General features: G+C 33.3%; 1 non-coding gene across 1 annotated transcript; it reads left to right on the top strand.

Moving 5' to 3' along the window:
- The first annotated feature begins 1,737 nt into the window (after positions 1-1,737).
- LOC113783984 (small nucleolar RNA R71) lies at positions 1,738-1,844 on the top strand. The gene has a single exon (XR_003470034.1). It is a non-coding gene; the product is annotated as a small nucleolar RNA R71 (small nucleolar RNA).
- Positions 1,845-14,457: the final 12,613 nt, after the last annotated feature.

The raw sequence follows: 14,457 nt of genomic DNA, 5'->3' as shown, positions 1-14,457 counted from the left end.
ATTTGGATCTTCACTTTCTTGAACAACATCTTGGGGTAGGCATAACACTCTTTCTACGGCAAACTGGGTGTTTGATGCTCTATTTCTTCGTTGACTATCTCATCTAAGATCTCGATTCGATTGCACCCTTCTCTTTCTTTTGAGTGTTCCATGGCTTTTAGAAGGTTAAAAGTTACGGTTTCCTCATTTACTTTACTTTTAAGGTTAAGGTGCCATCTGCTACAACAATCAGAGCTCGCCATGTTGCTAAGAACGATCTCCCTAAAATCAAAGGAATGTCATTGTCTTCCTCCGTGTCTAGTACCACGAAATCCACTGGAAAAATGAACTTGTCCACTTTAACCAACACATCTTCCACCACTCCATAGGGGTATTTCATTGAGCGATCCGCATATTATAGCATCAACTGTGTGTCTTTGACTTTTCCAATGCCCAGTTTTTTGTATATGGAAAAGGGCATAAGACCTACACTAGCCCCAAGATCATACAACGCCTTCCCAAAAGTTCTATTTCTAATTGCGCACGGGATTGAGGAGCTTCGGCGGCAGTTTTCTCAGTAGTATAGCACTACATTCTTCGGTAAACATCACTGTTTCACTGCCGATTTTTCTTTTCTTCGACATAATCTCCTTCATGAACTTGGCGTATGTTGGCATATGTTACAGTGCCTCTGCAAAAGGAATGTTAAGCTGTAATATTTTAAAAACATCAAGGAACTTACCGAATTGTTTTTCTGTTTCTTCCTTTTTTAATCTTTGAGGAAACGGAAGTCGAATTTCTAGTTTTGGCAGCGATTCCCTTTTTTGTACCACATGTTCCTCCTCATTTTCAAGATTGATGTGCTCCTCAACTGATGCCGGTGTGACTATTTCCTCTGAGTGGGTCGAAATTGAAGTACCTACACTTTGTTTGGCTTTAAGCGGTACTTGTTCACTTACCTTGCCACTCCTTGTTGTCACGGCATTGATATTATTTCGCGGATTCAGAACCGTGTCACTAGGAAAATTTTCAGTCGTTCTTTCTGCCATTTGTTGAGCAAGTTGACCCACTTGAGTTTCCAGATTCTTTATGGATGCAAAGTGATTTTTCTGGATGACTCTTGAATCTTCAATGAAAGAACTTGTGCTTGTCACTAATTTCTCCATAGCACTCTCCCAAGCAGCCTTTCTAGGTGGGAATTGGTTTGTTTGAGCTCCTTGTTGACCCTGAGATCCACCTTGCTAATCTCTCCAACAAAAATTTGGATGATTTCTCCAACCAGGGTTGTACGTACTAGAGTAGGGATTATTCTGCCTCCTGTTATTACTAACAAAATTTACTTGTTCTAGTTCTTCTAACTCATTGTCATCCAATGCTTCACAAGCTCCAGTTTTATGTGTTCCTCCACAAAGGTTACAGCTAGTATTCTTTAGTAATTTGACATAGGCCACTTGGGGTTGTATATTTAGAGCTGCCATCCCCTTCTTTATCTTAGTGGCGATAACCTTTTCTATCTGATTTAAGAATAACCTGCCTGGAGCCAACCCATCCATAACATTCAACTCCAATACATCACTTGTTGACCCACCACCTCTGTCATACAACATCATTTGTTCATTTGATGCCATGATCTCAATAATCTTTCGTGCTTCTGTTGCGGTCTTATAATTCAAAGAACCACCTAATGTGGCATCCACCATAATTCTAGTGCTCGGCCTCAAACCATTGCAGAATATTTGCATTTGGGCAGTGTCGTCATAAACATGATTAGGACATCCTGCTATTAAGTTTTTGAATCTCTTGTAAGTGTCACGAAGAGATTATCCATCTTTCTGTTTGTAACTGGAAATCTCTTGCCTTTTTCTAACAAACATAACTGGGGGAAAGTATTTTTCCAAGAACTTATCTTCAAGATCATCCCATGTGGTGATGTTGTCGGCAGGAAAGGAATGAAGCCACTCCTTAGCATCATCTGTCAATGAAAATGGAAATAGTTTCATTTTCTTGCCTTCCTCAGACAAACCATCCACCTTCACTATTTCACATAATTTAAAAAAATTTGTGAGATGTCTACCGGCAAAATGAATCTTCTTCAACTCTCGGTATAGAGCGAGACTTATTTCAAACTTATTGACTGTAACTGGTTGGTTATGGATGGGCAATCGAGCACGATTTCTATTTCGATTCCCATTCTCACCGAGAGTACGTTCTGGTAGAGGTGGATCGACCATCTTAGTAAATATGAAGAAATCACCCAAAGCCTCTTCTTCCACTACTAAATGTCTTTCCCTTTGTCTCCTTTCTTGAGCCGCCTTTCGATGTGTTTTCGCTGTTTTTTCAATTTCTGGATCAAAGATAAGTTCAGCTGAGGACTGGCCTCGCATACAAGGTTAGACAGGTTGTGAGTAATGAAGAGTTTTAAAATAGAGAAAAATAGATAATTAAGTAAAAACAAAACTGTTTTAAAATATAATTTTTTTTATATTAGAAATAAAATAAAAGCAGAAATTTTATTACGGAGCAAAAAAATTCAATTAAGTAAATAAATTAAATTCAATAGTGATATGGCAATCCCCGGTAACGGCGCCAAAAACTTGATAGCATTCCAGCAAGTGTACTGAATCGTTGCAAGTAATAATAAAACGGTAGTACCGAGTGTCGAACTCAAGGATTGTGTTTTACTATCGAATTATATTTAATTACTAAATTGAACAAAAAGTTTCCGAATTGATTGAAATAATATTTAAAATTAACAATAATAAGAAAAATGTCAGGGATGAGTTTCACTTGGAATCCAACCTTGGTGTCTAATTTGATCCTAGTTACTGAATTCCTTTATTGAATTATTACCGAATTCTCTTTATTATTCTTGCCCTAATGTTTTAGTGAAAGAACCTTTAATTCCAAAGTAACCCCCAATTCTTTAGTAGATTTAAGATTAGAATTAAGCATTACCAGATAGAAATTCTCTTGTAAACTATTGCTTTGCAACTAATTTAATTGGTTTCATGACATGCATCTATGTCTAGACTACAAATTCATGAATTTCTCATCTCAAGCATTCGTAAAGTCCACTTCCGTTTCAAAATAGAAATCGTAGAACATTTTAATGTTGATCAAGCAATAAAAAACATTAAGCACATAGATGAGAAAAATAATTCAATAAACTCATTCATATAACTAGAAATCAAATCATAAAAATAAGGGTTTCATCTTGTTACACTCATCCCTAACAAATAGGGTTTAGTTACTCATGACAGAGATAGAGAAGATAGAGATTAGAGAAGATTACAAGAATGATTCATGAATGATCCTTGATAAAATTGCTCCAATCCTGTTAGAAACGACCGTCTTTGAGTTTCTCTACTAGGGCACAAGTCTCCCAACTTCCCAATAGTCAAAAAGATCCCTAAAACAATGAAAATTTGCGTTTTTAGGAATGTTGATGCGCGTCGCACGCCCCAGGCGCAGGAAACGCGCTCCAGGCGCACCTGGACAGTGCTTAATGGCTTGAAATGCGCCTCCAGCGCGGATGGCGCGCCTCAGGCGCACTACATCTGTTGTCTGACGTATACTGCATTTTACGCCTTTTTCGAGTCTGAATTTGGTTCTGGTATCTTCATGAAAGTTGTAGCTATGGATCGTAGCTTTCATTTGCACTTGGTTTGCCTCCAATTGTACATCTACAACTCGAGATATGGTTGACATACTCTACATAGGTCATGTTGATTTCTCATCAAAATTCAGCACTGCACTTAAACAAAACGCAATGTAAAATTACGAAAAATTCCTACTTAATCAATGAAACAAAAACACAAAACATTTTATTAACTCAAAGAACAAAAATCAACAAAATATATCAAAGAAATCCTTAATTTAACTAATGATTGAAGATAAATAAGACTTAAACAGTGGGAAAATATGCATATCATGAAGAGTCATCAGTTTCCTTCACAAACTCAACACTATCTATTGCCAACTTACTAAACTGACTTTGTGACCAATTGCCCATGACCAGGCTCATGTGATGATGCAAATTCTGAGTTGGGGTTGTATAACCCAATAAAGGAGTACAAGCACTTGCAAGGACATTATTGACGCCACCAAGGGCATTCTGATTAGGTTGTTCAAAATGCAAAGTCGTATTATCGATTTCTTTTCTAGTTGTGTTAGCAGCTTCATCACTGAGAGGTATGTCCTTTGAATTTCCACCCTTTGGCGCTTCATAAAGCACCAAATCCTTTCCTTTGTCCACTATCTGCTTCGGGACATGATTTGGTTTTGGTTTAGGGGGCTTCTGCACCTCCCTTTTTTGACAGTTTCCGACATCATGGCTTATGTTACGACATATATTGCAGAAAGATAGAAAATTTTAATACACAATACCAATAAAAAAAGCATAGTGTTCCCTTTCAACAGGAACTTGATTACGGATGGCAGAATCAAAATCAATATAAAAAATAACTCTAGCGTAGTGCCCAAAGTTTTAATCCTCTGATGATTTTTCTTGTGGTACTATCAAGATATATTGGAATTCCAATATTTCCATCAATGAAGAATACAATTTTGGGCCTCCAATACTTCTGTGGAAGATTAGTAATATGAATCCAACACTGAAAAGAAGATTGTGTCCTAGATAAAGGATTATAATATTTCTTCCATGGAAATAACTGCAATGAACTGGGCTTCAATTGACAAGAATGAAAAGAACGACACTTGGTGATGTCCAAAAACTCGTAGTATTATTTTCCAAGGGAAACCACTCCCCAACGTCCGACCAAATTAGCTAAAGAAGATAACTTGCTCATCAAATCATTAATCGTTAGAGATTTCTCACTCTTGGCAAGGATGATCTGCCATGTAGATGGTTCTTGCAGGGTGTAAGATTTGCGATATACTCTTCATCAAGTATACGAATGGAGACCTCATCACTCTTAGTACATGATATTTAGTAGTGTTGTTGATGAAAGCTTTATGATCTGTGCTACTTTTTATTAGGTATTGGTATCTTATTGTGTAGTTTATGGCTTTGTGATGCAGCTGAGCCTTCTCAATTGTGCACTAGTCCAACACAATTTATGTTTGTGTAATTTTCCATTCTAATTGTGTAACTCTATTGCAGTATTTGATTTTTGATGTTTTCTTATTTTCCCAGACATGACATGATACTTAATTGATGATATTTGAACCTAATATAATGTTGACAATCTAAGAGCTACTCTCAACAAATTGTGGTGAATTGTCAAGCAATGGAAGATGCGATTGACAAAGTGAGAAATATATATATGGTTGGATATCTATGGTTAATGCAGGCAAGTCAATATAAACTTCTGTTTTGACTTTTTTTTTCAAATTTGTTATGCAAAATTCACAAAGCTAAATCTGTTGCATTGTGATGCAATGTCAATATGAGTCGAGTATAAGCATTAAATAGATATTGTTGTATTCCCCATGTCTAAGCTAATAATATTAGGGCAAGCTGCTTCAAGTCTTCATGGAAGGTTAATTTTTTTTCCTTCTCACTGAACTATTTCATGTCATTCAAGTTTCACTACAAATCTAGGGTGTCAAGGTCATGCTGAGAAATATTTTTGATTTAACCCTTCCAAACAAATTGATTAAAAAGTATTTTATGCCCGGTTTTTTATTGAATAAAATATTTTAAATGATGCTTTTGACATATTTTACTAGCCAAATTCATTAAAAAATTTATGAGATTCCTTCAGGCCACACTTAAACCATTGAAATTCCAACAACTCACTAAAAGTTTTGCTAACTTGTCGTTGATCACTTATAGTGCAACTTGTCTTTGATTGAAATTACTTTTTAGTCTGTCCTTTTATATTGCTCTCTAAACCATGGCTATGTTCTGCAGTTGTTGCTTTGGGAGAGAATAATGATTAATGGTCGTTGGATGCGAAGGTTAAGTGTTATATCTGAAAAATCTCACTTTTAAATCCAATGCTCGGGTGTGCAAGCTTTGTTTCTGCCATGAGAAATGCTTACAATAATTTTTCATTGTTTCCACTGTTGGATCTGTTTGTGACAATTGCTGCAAGACTTTAATAGTTAAGTTGTTGATGAAGATTATATGTAACAAATTGCAAAGCATGTTGTTACACTAGCCTTTAGGTTCGATTCACCCCCACCAATTGGATGCAAATGAGATAACCAGCGAATCCCCTTTAGGGTAATTTGGAAAACCTTGATATGATTTGCACTATCACACCAAGAATATGTTTCAATAGTATGTTACAAAAGAATGTTAACTATTCTTTTCTCATGCATTAGAAAAGAATAAGATGACTTATAATATGAGAATGAGTGAGAAAAGTGGATGGAAATATCTCAAATTTCGTGTCTACTTTATGTCCAAAGTGACACTATTTATAGAAAAATAATGTCACTTGAGAAAGAGTTACAATTCTTAGTTCTGCCACTCTTTTGCGAAGGGATATATGCATATAACGTTCAAATATTTAATAATGCATTGCATTGGTCTGGTGGTTCATCAATGCACCTTTTCACGGATGACCTGGGTTCAAACCACCCATTGTGCCTTTTCACTTGAGAAAGAGCCATTTATGCTGAATAGATTGGTAGACAAGCTTTCAACCAGTTATTCATTAGAACAAGTGTGCACAACTTACACATGAAATCTCGGTAAGGCCTTGTGTCATGTACCCTTTTCATGAGAATTTAAGAGTCAAGCCCTTTAACTCTTCGAAGCGGCCTCACTTCATCCTCACATATGTAGACTATATCGGAAATACACCCATAATATGTATTTCAGCAAATTTATGCTATATGTCTATTAAGAGTAAAACTCAACCTTCCAACTTCATACTTATGGTCCAAGTACTTTCAACCTTTGGGATGTATCTATATTTAAGTACTTGTGATCACTCTAATATTGTACTTTTATCATTGAACTCAAGACTTGATGTTACTCAAGTGTGAGTCGATTTTCTATCATTGATGATTAATTATATATGGGCTTCAGTCCCATCCCCAATGATGTATTCAACACCATGTCCCTTGTCAGACCTTTTGTCAAAGAATCTGCAAGATTCTTTTCAGTTCTTACAAACACAATGGATATTACTCCATTTATAATTAAATCCTTTACATAGCTATGTCTTACACCAATATGTCTAGATTTTCCATTATATACTTGGCTATATGCTTTGGATAGTGTGAATTGACTATCGCAATGTATGGATACCGGTGCCATTGGGTTTGGCCAAATTGATATCTCATATAAAAAATTTCTTAGCCATTCTGCCTCTTTACTACCTGCAGCTAGGGCAATGAACTCTGCAGCCATGGTGGAGTCGGCAATGCAAGTTAGTTTCTTTGATCACCAAAAAACTGCACGTCCACCAAGGTTGAAGATCCATCCACTTGTGGAAGCATGATCCTTAACATAAGTTACCCAACTGGCATTTGTATATCCTTCCAAAACTGAAGGATATCCACTATATATTAAACTATAGTTAATTGTTCCTTTTAAATATTTTAATACTCTATTAACAGTCTGCCAATGTTCTTTACTAGGATTGCTAGTATATCGACTTAATCTGCCTACTACATATGCTATATCAGGTCTGGTATAGGTCAAAGCATACATCAAGCATCTGATTACCTTTGAATAATCTAGCTGTGCAACAGGGCATCCTTTATGTGGTTGTAAACTAACATTTTGATCAAATGGGGTAGAAACAGGTTTGCAAACAAATTGATCAAATTTCTTTAGCACTTTCTCAATATAATGAGAATGGGATAAACCAATATTTACTCCATCTCTAATGATTTTAATTTCTAAAATCACAACTGCTTCACCTAAATCTTTTATATCAAAATTTTTTTATAGGAAAGTTTTAGTTTTTTCTACCTCATCTAAATTTGTGCAAAAGATTAACATATCATCCACATACAAACATATCATGACACCATTTCCACTATGAAATTTACTATAAATACACTTGTTAGATTCATTTATTTTGTATCCACTAGAAAGCAAAACTTTATCAAACTTTTGGTGCCATTGTTTGGGTGCTTGTTTTAACCCGTATAAAGATTTAGTCAATTTACACACTTTATGTTCTTGCCCTTTGATAACAAATCCTTCAGGTTGTTTCATATACACCTCTTCATCTAACTCTCCATTTAGGAAAGCAGTTTTAACATCCATTTGATGGATTACAAACTTATAGTTAGAAGCTAGTGCCAAAAGCCCTCTTATGGATTCAATTATTGCAACAGGTGTATAAGTATGAAAGTAGTCGATACCTTCTTTTTGTGTAAATCCTTTGGCAACAAGTCTAGCTTTGAATTGATCAATGATACCATCAACTTTCATTTTCTTCTTAGAGATCCATTTACAACCTATTGGTTTGGATCCAGGTGGGAGGTCTACTAATCTCTAAGTTTTATTCCTCGTAATTAAGTGCATTTCCTCTTGGATGGCTTCTTTCCAAAAGGAAGAGTCTTGATACTTTATTGCCTCTTCATATGTGTCTGGGTCACTCTCTAAATTGAAGCAAATTGGTCCATAACTGTTAATGGAATCATTTGTACCTTCTACAAGGAATATAAAGAAGCCTAGACCATAATCTTTCTCTTTTCTGGCTCTTTTCCTTCTTCTGGGTTCTGAACATGTCAAAGTATCATTATTAGATACATTATTTTCTAGACTTTGTAGACTAGAACATATAGTTTCCTTAGGATGTGGAATTGAGTTAAATCTATTTTCTTGAACTCTCCTCCCCTATCACTTCTAAAACACTTAATAAAAGTTTGATGTTGAAGTTCTACTTGTGCTTTAAATATTTTAAATTTGTCTAAAACTTCATTCTTAGAGTGCATTAAATAAACATATCAAAATCTAGAGTAATCATCAATAAAAGTGACAACATACTTTTTACCACCAATTGTAGGCCAACCATGTAAATCGCATACATCAGAGTGAATTAAATCTAATACCTTAGAACTTCTTTCAACACTTTTAAAAGGTTGTCTTGTGATTTTAGTTAGCATGCAAGTAGTACATGAACTTGAACTTTTATCAAAAGTTGGAATTAAATTTGATTTCATGATATCATTCAATTTTCTAAAGTTAATATGTCTTAGTCGCATATGCCATAAATCACAAGACTCGACAATATAAGTATAAATCATATTATTATTATAGTTACTAACAACATTACATTTGAACATATTCTCACAAAGGTAATCATTCTCTACAAATCTACCACCTTTAGAGAGAATAAATTTAACTCCCCCAAATACACATTTGAAACCAAGTTCTTCCAGTAGTATTTTTAAGAGTAAGTGTTTTTCTAGAAGTGAATTCAATCTCTATTGTTCGTTTTCCTTTGAATTTGACAGTTGATGCATTTCCCATGTACAAAACACTTCAATCTTCTTCATAAATTGTCTTAAATAGTTCTTTGTTTTTGCACATATGGCGGGTAGCACCAGAGTCTATCCACCAAGATTCAATATCTTCAATCATGTTGAGTTCAGAAATGACAACAACAATATTATCTTTTGTGCACTTGAATTCTTCTCTTTGTTCTTCCTTTTCAAGAACTTGCGCTCAATTTTAAAGTTTCCTGGTTTTCCACGATGATAATAACTTCCTTTTCTTTTCTTTCTTTGTTCATCATTACAATTGCGTTTTTCGTGAGATTTATCAAAATTTCGATTTCTTTTCTTAAAAGTTTGGCTTGAATTTCCATCCTCTGTTACATGGACCTTTTGATGAGAAAATTGGTTTTTAGTATCATATGGTTTACGGCACTCTTCTTCTAAAAGAAGGTGATTACCCAATTGCTCAAGAGATATGTCCATTTTCTTATGTTTCATGGATTTTTTGAATTCTTTCCATGAAGGTGGAAGTTTATCTATTATGGAGGATACAATAATGGTTTCATCCATGTGCATCTGATGTTGCTTGTAGTTATTAAGAATGTGTTCAATCTCATACATTGATCCATTATGAATTTATTATCAACCATTTTATAATTAATAAATTGAGAAATAAGGAACTTCTTACTTGTAGCGTCTTCTTGCATGTATCTTGACTCTAATTTCTCACATAGTTCCTTTGTAGAAATGCTCATTTGATATATATCGAACAAAGAATCAAAGATACCATTAAGAATATGTCCCTTGCATATATAGTCATAATTGTCCCACTTCTGCCTTTCTCTTATTTTTGCTAATGTTTTCACTTCCTTCTCTAGTGGTCTTGTGGTGTTCAGAATATACACCACCTTCAAAGTTATTAGAAGAAATTTAATCATTTCTTCCAACGGATAAAGTTTCCTCCATCGAATTTCTCCAACTTAACAAAATTAGAGTAATTTCTTTGAGTGATGCAGCCATTGATTGAATATAAAATCAAACCTAAAGATTGTTGGATCTGTTTTGGTGACAATTGTTGCAAGACTTTAATAGTGAAGTTGTTGATGAAGATTATCTATAGCATATTCCAAAGTGTGTTGTTACACTAGAGTATCTTTGAATAGTATGTTACAAAAGAATGTTTCTTATTCTTCACTCATAAGAATGGATGACTTAGAATATAAGAATGGATGAGAAAGGTAGATGGAAATCTCCAAGTTTTTGTGTTTTCATAAGTGATAGTATTTATAAAAAAATAATGTCACTTGAGAAAGAGGTACAATTCTTGGGTCTGCCATTCTGTTTTGCAAAATGATATATGCATATAACTTTCAAAAATTAACTAAATTGTCTCAATGGTCTGCTGGTTGATCAATGTCTCTTTTCGCGCATGACTCGGGGTTCAAATCCATTAGGTGTACCTGTTCATTTTATTCAATAGTTGCTCCTTTTCAAAAGGATTTTATTCAAAAAATATGGCTCGTTTATAAATTGTTTTATTTTTATATGTTCTCCATAATAGATAGTGAAAATATTATGAAAACAATTTTGATCTTTTTTTATCTTTTGTTATAAATATAACTTAAACATGGATATATTTATGATAACCATTTATGCTTTAAGTATTAATTAATTTGTTTATCAAAATAAAACTCATTTCTTTTCAAATAATTCTTTTACATTACAAAGAGAATTCTTCATTAAAAATAAGATCAATACATGTTACCATATCAACATAAGGATAAAATTTGAAATTGAAATGAGCCTTTGTTAGATAATGAACAACCATATTAACCTCACTCCTAGCAAACTCCAACAAGAACGATTACAAATAATATCAAGAAATATTATACATTTAACGAGAAACTCCATTATATCTTGAGAGGGATGATTAAAGAAATCTACAATGACCTTTGAGTACATAGAAAACAAAACATTGGTGAAATCCAACTCAACTTTCTATTCTATAAAAATAAGCAATCATAAAGTTTCACCAATATTGACTAAAACAACATGATGCACCCAAATTGTTTTTCCTCCAATGAAAATACTTTCTTAATCCCTCTTCCAAATTTCAGTTTATGTCTTATTATGCATTGTCGAGAAAGAAGAATTGATCTTCCAATTTATAAAACCCATAGGCGGAGGTCGCATTAAGGCCTTGTACCAATTATGCGAGACACCCCTTCAAACCATCGCCAACTCAACAATGTTCCACTTGTCCAATATATATTTACCACATAAGACAATCTCAACAAGTCTCTCATCTACAAACTTCAACACATCATAGTGAGCACATTACTTTTATCCTTGGACAATTCACTCAATAACTTAAAAATAACTTCTCTAAACTCATACCCTGATTGCACCAAAAAGTTAACAAAGTCCCACAACCAACAATACACAAAATTCTTCACCTTTGAAGGTAACACCAAATTCTACAACTTTTTGTAATCACCATCTACTTTCAACTTTGAATTATTTATCATTGTTCTTCCTTTTCAAGAACCTGCACTCATTTTTAAAGTGTCCTGGTTTTCCACAATGATAACAACTTCCTTTTCTTTTCTTTCTTTGTTCATTATTACCATTGTGTTCTTCATGAGATTTATCAAAATCTCGATTTTTTTTCTTAAAAGATTTGCTTGAATTTCCGTCCTCCATTACGTGGACCTTTTCATGAGAAAATTAGTTTTTAGTATCCTCTTGTTTACTTCTTCTAAACGAAGGTGATTACCCAATTGCTCAAGAGATATATCCTCTTTCTTATGTTTCATAGATTTTTTGAAATCTTTCCACGAAAGTGGAAGTTTATCTGTTATGCAAGATACAATAATAGTTTCATCCATGTGCATCTGATGTTGTTTGTAGTTATTAAGAATATGTTCTATATCATGCATTTGTTCCATTACTGATTTATTATCAACCATTTTATAATTATTAAATTGAGAAACAAGAAACTTCTTACTTGTAGCGTCTTCTTACATGTATCTTGACTCTAATTTCTCCTATAGTTCCTTTGCAGAGATGCTACTTTGATATATATCGAACAAGGAGTCATACATTCCATTAAGAATATGGCCAATGCATATATAGTCATCATTGTCCCACTTCTGCCTTTCTCTTGTTTCTGCTAATGTTTCCACTTCCTTCTCCAGCGGTCTTGATGAGGATTATATGTAGCTAATTCTGAAGCGTGTTGTTACACTAGCCTTTAGGTTCAATTCTCCCCCACCAATCGAGGGATATATTCATATAACATTCAACTATTTATTAAAGCATTGCACTGATCTAGTCGTTGATCAATGCAACTTTTCGCAGATGACTTGGGTTCGAACCACCCATTGCGCCTTTTCATTTTTAATCAACAATTGCGTCTTTTCAAAGCAGAATTTATTCAAAATAAAGGCATAAAAATGGTTTAAACCCAAGACCTTTTATTGACACACAATTAACAAAACCACTAAACCAACAACAATTTCATGTAAATTTTTATCAATTATAAATACATATATTACCCAATATTTAGAAATATCTCACATCCACTTCCCTAATTAGTTAATATGCATCTTTTATATATACGAAAGTGTTGCACTGTTTTCTTTCGTACAGCTAAAGTGAAGCAACATTACAAAGTCATTTATCAAAGCTCCAAGCACCTTGAAGATTTTTCATTTAGGTATTAGGGTAGTTAATTATCATTTGTTTGTAAAGTACTTTTGAATTTGATACATGTTACATTCCAGATGTATAGAGTTTTATGGTGGTTGGTTGTGGATTCAATTCTTGGGTACATAAATTCTTGGATTCATTATTTGTTTTAGTGAATTAACCTAGGAAATAGCTAAAAATATTCACTAGAGTTGCTAAAAATATTCACAGGATTATTTTTAGTATTTTTGCCAGCTATTGATTTCAGTTAGATATAATTTTATCAAATAGAATGCCAATTGAGATAACACATAAAGTATCGATTTTATTCACTAGAGTTGTTGCAAAATTGCCACAAGATTATTTTTAGTATTTTTTCCAGCTAATTTGCACTAGCAAATACTAGAATTTTTTGTAGTGCAACTCAAAAAAGTTATTGGGTTAAAAACTAATGGTTCAAGTGCATGATAGTGGAATGACAATGTGATGTTGGGGCATCTGGTGGTTGATCAATTCACGTTTTCAAAGCATAATTTATTCAAAAAAGAAGGCATAAGCATAGATTGAACTCAAGACCTTAATTTTGACTTACAATCAACACAACCACTACACCGGCAATAATTCCATGTCAATTATAACCAATTATAAATACATATATTAACAAACATATTTTGGAAATATCTCACATCCAATTCCCTAATTAGTTAATATGCACCTTGATATGATTTACATTATCACACTAGCCTTTGAGGTATTTAATATATGCACTTTTAATTTTAATAAATTAATGTAAATATATATGTGTATAAATAAATTATGCATAGTAAGTATATTTATCTTGATTTATTAATTACAATCTCAAATATGAAGAGTGAACATGACTTATTTTATTTTAAGGTACAACCTAAATATTGAATGTGAACACAATAGTGAAAAAAATGCAAAAAGGAATTATTCCTTTAATCAACATAAACAAGTGCATAGTATTGGCATCATGCTTGATTTGAATTATATATATACTCTTGTGTTTTATTTTTTTTTAAATACATACACTTGTTTATAAGTATGTGTTACTATTTGAAGTTAAAAATTAATTCAAGAATGTTTATCTTTGGAAGCCTTGTATTTGTGTACTACTCCAAATTTAAAATGTGAACATAAAAAATGTAAATTATGCACAAATCCAAATTTAAAAGTCACATTATCTAAACATTATATATAGGGCATAAATGGTGAAAGAATACATAAAAAATGTCAATTATGACTTATTTTATTTTAAGGTACAACCTAAATATTGAATGTGAACACAATAGTGTAAAAAATGCAAAAAGGAATGATTCATTTAATCAACATAAACAAGTGCATAGTATTGGCAGCATGCTTGATTTGAATTATATATATACTCTTGTGTTTTAT

This window comes from Cicer arietinum, chromosome 1 (genome assembly GCF_000331145.2).
Source record: "Cicer arietinum cultivar CDC Frontier isolate Library 1 chromosome 1, Cicar.CDCFrontier_v2.0, whole genome shotgun sequence".
Lineage (NCBI taxonomy): Eukaryota > Viridiplantae > Streptophyta > Magnoliopsida > Fabales > Fabaceae > Cicer > Cicer arietinum.
Note: the sequence above shows the minus strand (reverse complement) of the source record. Positions and strands in the feature narration are given on the sequence as shown.